This window comes from Gossypium raimondii, chromosome 6 (genome assembly GCF_025698545.1).
Source record: "Gossypium raimondii isolate GPD5lz chromosome 6, ASM2569854v1, whole genome shotgun sequence".
In the NCBI taxonomy this organism is placed as follows: Eukaryota; Viridiplantae; Streptophyta; class Magnoliopsida; order Malvales; family Malvaceae; genus Gossypium; species Gossypium raimondii.
The window spans coordinates 47,101,859-47,116,290 of record NC_068570.1 but is presented as its reverse complement, the minus strand read 5'-3'; the positions used below and the strand labels follow the sequence as shown (position 1 = coordinate 47,116,290).

Here is a 14,432-nt window from a genome sequence, read left to right as displayed (position 1 = left end):
AAGATTCGGTAAGTTTTAATTGAGACCCAAATTTCAAATCCCCTAGATCTGTACAGGTTCTTATAATGAGTTTTGGTTTATAGATCTAATCTCCTAATTCTTAATTTGTTCGATACTTTTTTATTAAATTGTGAGCCTTTTGCATTAATATGAATCTTTTATTTTTCAGTAGTTTCTATTGAAATTGCTATTTTATGTTATTCATTGTTACTTTTTTTTATAGTGTATATGGATTTGTTGCTTTTAAAATTGATTTCAATGGAACTATTGTATAATTGCGCTTGTGGATTTTTTTTTTTGGATTTTTATTATTTCAATGTATCTAACTTAGATAATGGCGGAAAGAATTGCATACAACTCCATTTTCAAAATTCCATTGCCATTATCTTTTAATAGAACAGGTTTCATATTTGTTTCTCTTGATTGGGTGTCAAAATATTGTTCCTTTATGTTCCTAATTAAAGATCCTGTCATTGTTGAAACAGAGGAAGAAACAGAGTTAAAGAATGAACTACAAAGAACAGTGATGAAGATTCTTGAAGATAAGGACAGTATATTTTGAGATAAACAATTATGCATATCAATGTATGAATTAATCAATTGAATTCGAATAAAATTCAAGGATTTATAAGTTGATCGATTAATGTTCAACTATGAACCATCTAATTCATTAGTAAAATAACAAAAAAAATGTATAGAAATGAAACCTAGTCCTTACTCACAATCAATGCTACATATCATGCTTTCTATTCTTTAACCATTACTGCAATTTCATCCTTTTATAGCTACAATGACAAGTCTAACATATATATAACTCAACTCAATTGATGGACCTTTGATCAGAAATTGATCAAAATGTGCTTTCAATTGATTACAACTTTGCAGTGAAGTCTTCATCTCTTAAGAAGGTACCTTCAATTTTTATATAGGATCAAAGATAGAACAGAAATCAAGACATTTAAGGAGCTAAGTAGAATGGTACGTTGACTCTCATACTTAAATCTTGACTTTATTTGATTTGCTCTTTCTATTTTTTGGATCATTTATCAACCTTATAGAAATATTTTTGGATCTGATTAATGAGTTTCTTATTGTTTTTTTCATCAGATTTGATCACTTGGTTTGGGACTTGAACTCTCTCCAGAATTTGATTTTTTTCCATTGTGTTGTATTTTCAAGGTAAGATTCATTTTTCATGTCGAATGTAAATGTATCAATCATTTGGTTTTCTCATGGGACCTTGTTTTAGTATTCAATTTGTTTTCCCTACACTTGTTCAACTCAATTTGATTCTCATGTTTAACAAATAAAATTTTAGAAATTTCTACTCTTTACCGTTTCGAGAATAGATCAGATTCTTTGGAATAAAACTCATGCCTAGAATACCTATTTCTTCATCCATTGATGTTGACATTTTGGGCATGTTGCAAGCCTGCAAATTGTTTGTACAACTCCATTTCTTCATTCTTGTGTAAGCAAATTTTTGGTAGTGCTAGTACAAAAGCAAAAGAAAAAAAGAAAAAAAACAAAGGGTTATTGAGTACTTTTTAGTATTGATGTTTATTGAATTCTTTTTTGTAACGACTCGATAGTCAGGGGTGTTGGAAAGTATATTTTTGGGACTCTATTTTCGTAAATCGGCCCGTAAATATTTTTATTAAATATTTACGATGCTATTTTAGTAGTGAATTAATTTTTGGATTAGTAAATTTCGTGAAATTCGGAGTTGTTAAGGTATAGAGACTAAATCGCGTGTGAGTTAAAAGTTAGTCTATAGGTTGAAATAAATAGGAGGGACTAAATTAGCAAATATACCATTAATTAAATGTTGAGTGGTGGCGGGTCATGGTTTATTGAAATTGTATGTGTATATTATATATGACATATAACTTTAATATAATAATTAATAAGATAAAAATTTAATGTATGCCTATATATTATATAATAGTAATAAATAATAAAACCATCACATGCAAAATTTAAGAAAGAAAAGAAAAAGTGAGACGAACGGCCTAGGAAATTTTTGAGTTCAAACTTAAAATTGGTTAGTTTAATTTAGTTCATTCTTGTAATTTTTATATTTTAGAATCTCGACACTTAGGGCTACCCAACTCATGTTGTAATTTTTAGTATTGTTTAAGATTTTGATGTTGTCATTGTTGAATAGTTTAAGTATTAGGGATTAAATAGATAGATTTTTAAGTTAGAAGTGGAAAAGAACTAAATTGTGGAATTAATTGTTGATTTTGAGCAATAGGGACTAAATTGAGAAAAATTAAGGGGTCAAATTGGAAAATAAGAAGCTAAATTTAGTTTAGAGTGAAATTAGTATAAAAATATAAAATTAAATGTGAAGGTTAAAAACTAGTTTTGGTTTAGGGACTAAATTGAACAATAAGCAAAATATAGTGTGAAAATTGAAATTTAATATGAAATTGAATTGTGTAATATTAATGTATTTTAATTGTTTTATTCCGTAACTAATGTCGTACCGGAATCCTCGAGTAAAAGGGGGAAGGATAAAATCGACGTCGAATAGCTCGGAATTCACGGTTTGTGTTTCTATAATCCGAACTAAGTTGCATTTTGAATTGTTGCATATGGTAAGCATTTGAGGTGAGTACTTTTGTACTTTGGAATTGAATTGAATTCATAGTCGATTAAAATGGATTGATTTGGTATATTATGAATTTATTGAATATATGAAGATTGAATTGAATATGTGTTTATATGTGATAATGTGCATATATGAGAATTGGACCTTGGATATATTTGAAAGTGAAATGGAACCCTATTAACTGTTTCGGGCTAAGTTGGATATAGATGTCATGCCATAGGATAAGAAGAGTTCAGGGATTTCTTCGACCTTGAGTTAATGAGGCACTGGGTGTCAATTTATATAACGTTGGGCGCAGTTATTACTTTGGATTTATTGAATGAGGCACTGGGTGTCAAAGATGACAAATGAAATATGAAATGATGAAATGAGATGTAAAACTTGAAATAAATTCAAGTATTCACTAAAGAGGTGAATCATGCCATTGCATGGTTTGAAGCATTCAAATGTTATACGATATGTCATTGATATATATATTTGAACATGTGGAATTTAGTGTATGTAATAAAGAATGAGAAAATTTGTATTAATGATTTGAAACATAAGTGCATAACATTTATTGATATGTTCTCACATTTTGATTACTCATATTAAGTTAAATTGTTCAGATTATAGAAATACCACTGAGTTATACTCAGCGTGCGATTTTATTTTTTGTGCGCAGGCTAGGTACTTTCCAACTTATCACCGACTTAGCATCCAAAAATGAATCTCGAACCCAAGTGCGGTGATGTTATATTTTGTAATGGCATGTACCTAGGAGGTCATTTGGTTGATAGTGTGATGAAATTTTGGATTTCAAGTGAATTGATGTTTATATGTATATATGGTTGTGGTCGAAGTTAGGTTGTGGTATGTGTTTTTAGTTTTAAAGCTTGATATCCTAAGTAGCTAGATGTTAGTTCAATATTAGCAAAATTGGTATGGATGAAAGTTTTGAGTGGTTGATGTATTGTTGAAATGTTTGAACATATAAAATGTGGTACCAATAAGGGTACATTGGTTAGGCATATTAGGCGATAGATTTGGTATATTTTGAGTATGTTTAATCGTGTTTTGAGTAGGTTAAATGATTGTTAGTTGAGTTGCTTAGTGCCCAAGTAAGTAGGAAATGGTAAAGTCAAGTTTTAAGGTACATTTAGGTGCACATGGTTTGCCACGTAGCCGTATGTCACACATAAGCAACACACACGGGCGTGTTGAAAAATAGTATAGGTGTAGTTTTCATAGGAGCTGACACACAGCCGTGTGACCCAAGTCAGTGAGTTACACGGGCTGAAACATGGTTTGGGACACGACTGTGTGTCTTAAGTCAGTGAGTTACACAAGCTGGGACACGGCCATGTGTCTCAAATTTGAGAGTCACACGGCCTGGGGCATTCCAAACGGTCTGGCTACACGGCCGTGTGTCCCATGTTCTAGGAATTTTCGAAAATGGCCCTAAATTTTCAAATTAGTCCCTGCCTATTTTTAAACTATTTTTAGGGTCTCGTAGACTCGAAATAGGGGCTGTAAGAGTAACTTTTACTTTGAATTGGAATGAATTAGCAAACTTAAATTAAGTGCATTCTACTAACATCATTGAAGATAAAAATAAATAAATAGTCGGAGTATGGACCAATACTTTGATGCTAATAATTGGAATAGTCTAGTTATGTATCCAACTTTTAGCATTCAAGAAGGAATAAATAGTGATAATAGTGTAGACAGTAGAAGACCAAGTTTAACATTGCATAGCATGATGTGTTATTTGATTTTATAAGAGTCTAATATGAAAGTATTAGTTTGACATGACCTGCCCTTGTATATTATAATGTTAACGGCTAGCTTACATGTTTAATTATGATTGATTACTTGTTTTGATTTGTTAGTAATGCCTCTTAAACCAATGACGGAAAGGGATTAGGGGTGTTACATTTTCTTCCTATGTTCATAGTCTTGTTCTAAGTACATTCTCATTGTAAAATATTTGTTATCATTTGGTTTGAATTAGTAGATAAAGAGATACTCAAAAGGGTCATTTTGTTTGAATAAATTGGTTTTGGTCATTGATAGCAAGTTAAGTTTGTGCTTTTAATGTATTTATTTTTAGCTAATTTTTTAATAAAATGCTACTAAACTCGTGTCTTTCTTATTAGGGATGAAATTGGAATACCGAAATTCAAAATCAAACAAAATGGGCTAAATTAGAACGAAAAAGCAAAGAGGAGGGCCACATCGAAGAATTGAAGAATTAGTAGTCGACTAGTTAAAATCATATTTTTATTTGGAAATTGTCAAAATTCTATGAATAGTATGAATCTGATTTTTAGTTGATATTTTTTAGGAAAAAATCTTACTAAATATAGCATGACAAATGTGTATAAATACTTAACGTTGGTGGCCTTTTAAAACGGATTGGAATGCACTTGGAAATTGAATGAAATTTACTTCTTTCTTTTCTTTCAACAACAGAGCTAAGTGCAGGCATTCTGTCATTCTTTTTCCATTTCTTTATTTTGGTTAAATTGCTTTTTAAGTCCCTTCCCCTTTTCACTTTCCACCATTTCCATTTAAAATCATTTACATACACCAACAAGCATGATTAATCTCATGCTTAACTAATTCCTTTTTATCTTTAGCCCAATTAAACGACCCACACGATTGAGGCCATTGATTTGAGTTGGGCTCTTCAGAACGCAAGGCTGTCGAGGTCTTGAATTGAACGCGTGTATCGCGGTTAGATAATCTGTAAGGGTTGATTTGCATGTCGTACCGGAATCGACTACACAAGGAAGAATTGGTGGTTGGGACGCTCTTGATCGCTATAACCAACTTATCGCTAGGAAGGGAAAACTCATTTTTCAAGGACCGGTTCAAGTTTGGAGTGTACCGAGGCTGAGGCTAAGCTTTAATATATTGAATTCACTGGTTTATTTTATTGCACTTAAATTTTTTTTTGCGACCATAATTCTATTTTTACTTCACTTTATATTTGTTTTTTTATATTATTATATTTATCAACTAAACCCCCATTTTTATTTATTTTTCAGCTTTGCAATGCATAGTTCATGGCCACTACTGTTGCAATGACAATAATTCTAGTCGCGAGAAAAAGCGAAATCAAATAACCAATCCCTATGGATTCAACCCTACTACCCCATACTGCTATTTAGTATTATTTTTTCATAGAAATTTATATTTGGTGGCTCGACATCGATCAAATTTTGGTGCCATTGCCGAGGATTGGAAATATTTTTTCTAATTTTTGTTTGTTTTCCTTATGATCAAGTCAAAACCAAGAACGTTAGAATTTAAATCGGAAATCGAGAAATTAGCTCGAACGCTACACAAAGAAGCTACTTGACACAGAAAACAACCACAAGTAAGAGAGGATGAATACGAAACTCTATCTTACATAGAAGCAATAGATGATACACTCAGTGTACATAAAGAAATGACTAATCAAACAATTCGACAACTCGCTACGGCACCGAATGAGCAACAACTGTTGTGCATAACTTATCCGAAGGGAGTAACACCATTTGAATTAAAGTCGAGCTTAATTCATTTATTGTCCACTTTCTACGGTTTGAAAAAAAAAACTCTCATACTCATCTTAAGGAATTCCACTTGGTTTGCTTAAGCATGAAACCATAGGGAGTAATCGAGGATCAAATTAAACTTTGAGCTTTTCCTTTTTTATTAGCCGACTCTGCTAGAGTATGACTAATTTATCTACCTTCTAGTTCAGTTAAATACATGGTCTGATATGTCTCATTTATTTCTTGACAGATTTTTTCCAGTAGTTCAGGCAACCGAATTAAGAAAAGACATTATAGGAATTCGACAAAAGGAGACTGAATCGCTTTATGATTACTAGGAGCGGTACACAAAGTTGTGTGCAAGTTTCCCGCAACATGGTCAGACTAAAAAATCGCTTATGCAATATTTCTATTAGGGGTTACTCCCAATGGAAATGAAGATGATAAATGTTGCTAGTGGAGGGGCAACTATAAATATGATGCCTCAAAGAGCAAGCGAGTTAATTTTGATGATGACTGCGAATTCCCAACAATTTCGACCAACTACAGAACCCACAAGAAGGGTTCATGAGCTCTATCCTTAAAAGAAAAAATTGGTAAACTCACTAATGTTGCTCAAACTTTGCTTATAAGAAAATCGAACCTAGCTCGGTTGTGTGAGATTTGTACCATGACTGATCATCCAATAGACTCGTGTCTAATTTTACATGATGACACAACAACACAAGTAGATGCCATTAGGAACTTCCCAAGCCCACCTCAAAGGCGTTATGATCCACCTTTGAATACTTATAATGTAGGGTGAAAGACCACCGGAATCTAAGTTATGGATCGAACCCTCAATACAATAAACCATATCAACCAAGGCCACCTCCGCCTCAACAGTTTTAACCTTCAAAGTCATCTCTTGAAACCATAATAGAGAGGTTAGTTGTTGGCATCAAAAAGTTCCAACAAAAGGCTGAAGCACAGTTTCATGTATTAGATAAGCAAATAAGTAAGCTTGCACTTACAGTTAGTCATTCGAAAACCCAAGGGAAACTGCCATATCAAATTGAACCGAACCAAAATGCAAGTGTTGTAGTCGTAAAAGATGGAACGGTTTCGGATCTAGTACATTTCACGAGTCGTGATCAAGACACTGAATGGGAAGAATAGAAACCTAAGCTTTCACGGAGTTGGCACCATTGAAATAATTCTTGGTACCACCTCCATTCATTGGAAGACTCGCCAAATGGAAAAAAAGAGCTAGAAGAAAGAGAAATCCTTGAGACGTCTTGAAAGATGGAAATTAACATTCCCTTACTCGACGCAATCAAACAAGTTCCACGCTATGTAAAATTCTTGAAAGATTTGTGCACTGAAAAAAAGAAACTCCAAGGAAACGATAAGCTAAATGTGGGAGAAAACTCTACGGTTCTACAAAAGAAAATCCCACCTAAGTGTAAGGACTAAGGTATGTTTTCTGTATTTTGCAAAATAGGTAATATTGGCATAAAAAAAGCCATGTGTGATTTATGAGCGTCTATTAACGTAATGCCGTTATCTATTTTTAAATTTTTAAACACGAGTCCTTTAAAAGAAGCAGGAATGATTATTCAATTGGCAGATAGGTCATGTATGTATCCAGAATGGGTGTTGGAAGATGTCATCGTCAAGGTAAATGAGGTATTTTTTCCTGTAGACTTTTACATCATCGACATAAAGGAAAAAAAACTCAAAAAATTCTTTTGATATTTTACTCGGGATACCATTTTTAAGTATTGCACGTACGAAGATTGATGTTCGAAGTGGAACACTTGTAATAGAGTTCTACAGTGAAACGGTAAAATTTAATTTTTGTGAGACGATGAGCTGACCGAGTACAATGTCGAATGTCTCTAGTATTGATATTATTGAACCACTAACAAAATTATATTTTGAATATCATGAAGAGGATGAGTTACAAACTGTGTTTTGTAGGAGTTTAGACCTTGATGCAATGGATAAACTAGAGGAATTAATGACGTTCGAAAAGTCAACTCATGAAGTTGTTATCTTTATAGAGACTCTACGAGTTCCTAGAAGTCAAGGTAAATATTTTGAACTATCTCCTAAAACTAAACTCTTGCCTTCTATTTCGTAGGCTCCGAAACTGGAAGTCAAACCGTTACCAAAACACTTAAAGTATACCTTTTTGTGTGATGGGAACAGTTTACCAGTGGTAGTATCTAGTAAACTTTCAAGATTGGAAGAGAAGATTTTAGTTCGAGGCTTGAGGGACTACAAAGGGGATATCGGGTGGACGATTACCAATATTAAAGGTTTAAGTCCTTCAACTTGTATGCATAGAATTTCGATTGAAGAGAATGCGAGCCCAAAGAGAGAAGCTCAAAGACACCTCAATCCACCAATGATGGAGTTCGTGAAAAAGGAAATTCATAGGTTACTAGACATTGGGATGATCTATCCTATTTCTGACAGTAACTAGGTTAGACTGGCCTATGTAGTACCCAAGAAAATCAATATAATAGAAAATTTGGCAGGTGAATTAGTTCTCACTCGAGTCCAAATCGGGTGGAGAGTCTGCATAGATTACATGAAGTTGAATTCTTTAACTCAAAAAAACCACTTTCCACTTCCTTTCATTGACCAAATGTTAAAACGTTTAGCTGGAAAATCTCACTATTGCTGTCTTTATGGTTATTCAGGGTTTTTCCAAATTCTAGTTGCACCGGAGAACCAAGAAAAGATGACGTTTACATATCCCTTTGGCACGTTCGCCTATAGATGGATGCCATTTGGACTTTGCAATATGTCAGCCACATTTCAGAGGTGTATGGTAAACGTATTTTTCAACTATGTCGAGAAAATAATTGAGGTATTTATGAACGATTTCACGGTGTATGGTATTTTTTCAATGTCTGTCTATCAAATCTCACTAAAATTTTAGAAAGATGTTTTGAATTTAATCTCATTCTAAATTACAAAAAATGTCATCTTATGGTAGTTAATGGATTATTTTTAAGACATATTGTCTCCACTGAAGGGATCACAGTCGATAAGGCCAAAATTGATGTTATCAACTCACTTCCGTACCCCACAACTGTAAGGAAATTTTCTCTTTTCTTGGTTATACCAGTTTTTACAGGTGCTTTATAAAGGATTTTTCGAAGATTTTACGACCGCTCTGCAACCTCTTGCAAAAAGACAAAGAGTTCAAATTTGATCAAGCATGCAAGGACGCATTCGATGCATTCGATACATTCAAGCATAAGCTTGTTTCAGCTCTTATAGTATAGCCACTAAATTGGGATTATCCCTTCGAGCTCATGTACGATGCAAGTGACCATAGTATGAGAGTCATCCTTGGGCAAAGAATTGGAAAGGAACCCCATGTCATATCTTACACCTCTAAAACATTAGATGCCGCCCAAAACAACTACTCAGCCATTGAAAAAGAACTATTAGTTATTGTATTTACTTTGAAAAAAATTAGATCATATTTGTTAGGCACTAAAATTATTATTTTTTCTAACCATACAACATTAAAATATTTGATCGGAAGAAGGAGGCAAAACCAAGGTTGATTCGATAGTTTCTACTCTTACAAGAATTCAGTGTCGGGATTAAAGACAAAAAAAAAGGTGTGAGAACTTGGTAGCTAACCATTTAAGCCGAATACCCCTACCCAAAGATGTCAGTCCTCTTAAAGATGATTTCCCAAATGAAAATCTACTATAAGCCTAAGCAGTTTACCCATGGTACATAGATATGGCAAACTACCTCGCTACAGGTATTATTTCTTCTGACTTATCACGTTTTGAAAAGGACAAAATCAACCGAGACTCATGATATTATATATGGGACAATCCATACCTATGGAAACACTGTTCAGATCAGGTAATTCGATGATGTGTCACATAAACTGAAGTATAATCTATCCTAACTTTTTGTTATTCTTACTCTTGTGGAGGGCATTTCGGCCCTAAATGCACTGCACATAAAGTACTTGAATGTGAAATGTTTTGGCCACACATTTTTCGTGATGCTTACTTACTTTAAGTGGGTACTTTAAGTCGAATGAATGAAATGCCCCTAACACCTATACATGTATGCAAAATTTTTTATGTATGGGGCATCGATTTCATGGGTCTATTTGTTTCATCAATTAATAATGTTTATATTATTCTCGCTGTAGATTACGTATCTAAGTGGGTAGAAGCTAAAACTACCCATCGTGATGATACTAAAACTTTAGGGGAATTTTTTGAAAAACTTTTTCTTCTAAGTTTGGCACATTGAGAGCATTAATAAACGATCAAGGAACATATTTATGCAACAAGGTAATCGATGCACTATTGAAAAAGTATGGGGTAACACAATATGTGGCCACGACTTATCACCCACAAACTATAACAGCCTAATTTTCAGTGGTGGCGAAACAATGGTTCGAGACCACAAATTTCTATTGTGTCAACTCATAAATATTATTTTTAGAATATTTATAGAGTCATTTGAGTCGTATTAAAATTTGGTTCGAAAATATTAACGTTTAGTTAGTTAATTAAAGAAAAAGGACTAAGTTGTAAAAGATGCAAAAGTTATTAATTAAAGCATTAGGATGATTTAATGGCCTAATTTGTAGATGTGGGAGGACCATTAGGGAAATTAATCCTTATTTTGGATAATGGATAGTAATTGATATTAAATTTAAGGAAAAAATGAATAAAAGTTTAGTATAATGGCAATTTTGTAATTAAAACAAAGTGTAAACAAAATTAAGTAAAGATTAAGCCTTTCTTCTTCATTCTATCTTCAACTTGCCGAAAAACCATGGAAAATTAAGCTTTGAGAATCGTCCAATAATAGCATCTTGCATGTGAGTGAAATTCTTGCCCGTTTCTTGTAATTTTTATGTTTTTGAGATCGTTGCAACTAGGTCCAACTAGCCCGTACCTTCGTTTTTTATTCTGTTAAAAATTGTGGAAGTTTCCATTGATGAATATTGAATGATTTTGATGAATACCATGTGTTTGAAGCTTTGATTGTGTTGTTTGATGATTTTGTAAAGTGATTTTTTTGTTAGATTTTCGTTTTTGGATTAAATTGTGAAAATGACAAAATTTTAGGGTTTAATAGTGAATGTAATATTAATTACGGAATATTTAAGGGCCTAGTGTATTTGTATAGGATTTTATTTGAGAAAATGGTTAATTTGATTATTTGGTTTAAAAGACTAAATTGTAAAAATTGTAAAAGTTTAGGTTAATTGTGTAAATTAGAAAAAGAAAAAGGGAATTCATTTTAAAGTGGATTGAAATGTGAAATGTAAGCTAATAATTGATAAATTTCATATTTTAGATCAAGATCTTGTAGATACTCGTGGAAAAGAAAAAATAACAGAATAGTCCCTGAACTTCTACAACTACTACAATTCAGTCCAGGTAAGTTTGTACGGTTTAGAATTTATCATCTATACGATTTTTTTAGTAGAATAGCTTGGCACAACATATATATATTTAATTATTGATGATGAGTGATTATTTGAGATATATTATTGAATTTGATGCTCGGTTTGGATTGAACGTATGATAGAGTACAGTTGTGATTTGGTGTGTTATCGAGGATTGGAGTGGAGATGGTCTTGGAGTGCTGTATATATATTATACTCTCGTATATATATTACCCTTGATACACTCAACATGTGTGATTCTGTGTTTAATTATTTCGATGCTATTGGTTGGATGTCGTATGCAAATATTTACTTTGTTGCATTTTTTGAGCTCATATTCGAATTTTATGCAACATTTAGTTTCGATATAACTGTCGTTAGGATTTTTGAAACCCTAAACATAATTCAATTCAGATTTCTTAGTAATATATTTAGTATGTCTATTTTGGATCTTAACATAGCCATGGGTTTCGCTGACCCTGACGATGTTCAGATTGACTCGTACCATACTACTTTACTCTAGATACCTAGTGATTTTGATGCCTACTCAACTTACTCGGCTTTGACTAACTCAATATCACGTTCTTACAATTCCAAGACCTCTAAAGACTTGCTAGTGCATGAATTGACCCTAAGATATATTCATAGGTTTCTTGCTTTTATTTATTCGGGCCGCAATGATTCTTTATTTGTCTTAACTAAGATAAAATTATTTTTCTTGTGGTGCATGCACTCTAGTTTTAGGGTCAACTTAGTATATTAGTTTACACGTAGTTTTCATACCGTCATTCAAGCCCACCGACCTCTCATACTTGGCCCATACATCATGCATTTAGCTACAAACATTCTTCCATCCAGAATTGATTTTTCATCTCTAGCAATGCTTATAATATGGATCATTTAGATGAATATTTTTTGGATTCTATGGGTTTGCTTGTCGACACCCCTATTGCATTTTATTTTGTTCCCCCCAGGTACATGACCTGCTCGAAGAAATAGAGTGTTCCGACCTACACACGATCCGACTCCTAGAAAGCAAGAAGAGCAGCCCCATCTAGCTGTGGAAGAGCAACTAAATTGCATTTAGGCTCGCCTAGAAGCAATAGAAGCCAACATCTCAAACATCCTCACAATATTTCAAAATGGTCACTTCCACCATCCTCTACCTCATTAAACATACACGGGGATACACTTGACCCTTCTTTTTCTTTTTTATTCTTTTATTCTTACATTGAAGGCAATGTGCTTTCGCATGTGTTAATTCTTATGCTGGAATTATTCGTTAATTTGTTTGACATTGAGCCTCTAATTCCTATGCTTAGTCAATTTAAATAGTTGGGTGGTCCGTGAATTGAAGTGTTCATTATCTAGTTTAATCGACATGTGTGTTATAAGGTTGAAACATTGTAATTAGATTATTTCATGAGAACTGATTCTTTGTAAATCTGCTATGTAAGTATGTCATTCTTAGTTATTTGATTTTAAATGTATTTTCTAATGTCAAAAAATAAAAAATAAAATAAAAAATCTACTCCGTTGGTAGCTTGAGTTATAAGTGAAGTTTCGGGAATGTGATCGAATTCAGTAATCGGGGTGAGGTGCTTGGATTGTCATCTCATTTCGCGTAAAAAGGTTCGGGTGACGATCCAGAAACTTGCAAACACTCAGCTAACCAAGCTACCATGAGTAGGGAATAATAGTCCGTTTGGAGACGTGTCTAATTGAGTAACCGGGATGAGGTGCTTGGGTTGTTATCTCATTTTACCCAAAAAGGTTTGATTATGTCCCAAATTTGCTGCATAATTAATTGAGAATAAATACCTTGCAAATTTTGGTTCAATTTCAATTTAGTGAAATGATTGAATTTACATGTTTAAAATTTATGGACACTTGTTAATTAAACTGAATGTTTGAATTCTTATTCAATTTTCTCCTAAATTGTTTGCATTGATCATGGTTGTGGAAGAGAGACTTGATTTTTGATAAATTATCGGATAGTTTCTAGTGTAGGAACATACAATATGCTTGAAGACAAATATTGGCCAAGTAGAGGGGAATTTGATAGCAAGTTAGTTTTATACTTTTAATGTATTTATTTTTAGCTAATTTTTGACTAAAATGCTACTAAACTCATGTCTTTCTTATCAAGGATGAAATTAGAATACCAAAATTCAAAATCAAACAAAATGGGCTAAAGTTGAACGAAAAAGCGAAGAGGAGAACGAAGTTGAAGAATTGAAGAATTAATGGTTGACTAGTTAAAATCAGTTGATTTTTAGTTGATATTTTTTAGAAAAAAAATCTTGCTAAATTTAGCATGACGAATGTGTATAAATACTTAGTGTTGGTGGCCATTTCTTTATTTTGGTTAAATTGCTTCTTAAGTCCCTTCTCCTTTCCACTTTCCACCATTTCCATTTAAAATAATTTCTATACACCAACTAGCATGATTAATCTCATGCGTAACTAATTCCCTTTTAGCTTTATCCTAGTTATCGCTCCGACAAAATAATCGTGAGATATGAGCCTGCACTAAAGACTTTCTCAACACGGTATTCGCTATCTCTCCAGAATATGAGATAGTACAATTTCGTCACTTAAAGTTAATTCAATTTTAATTCAAAAAGTGCATGTTGGATTGGAGTTGTTTGGCGTATAGTTGGAAAGTCGAGTCGGTCGTGCTATATTCGAATTCCCGCGAACAAATTGGCGTGTCTAGGTGGGAAAAGGTCAATTGGATTATTTTATTCAATTTATTTTGATGTTTTAAAAATTAAAATTAAAAAATTTAAATTTTCGATAATGGGATAAACAAGTACAAATTAGCAATTTTTGTGCATTATTTTAGTTTCTACCG

General features: G+C 32.9%; 1 long non-coding RNA gene across 1 annotated transcript; it reads left to right on the top strand.

Annotated features, from left to right (window-relative positions):
- The first annotated feature begins 556 nt into the window (after positions 1 to 556).
- LOC105772619 (uncharacterized) lies at positions 557 to 4,976 on the top strand. Its single transcript, XR_001126837.2, has 4 exons — positions 557 to 908; positions 1,108 to 1,179; positions 3,282 to 3,339; positions 4,756 to 4,976. It is a non-coding gene; the product is annotated as an uncharacterized LOC105772619 (long non-coding RNA).
- Positions 4,977 to 14,432: the final 9,456 nt, after the last annotated feature.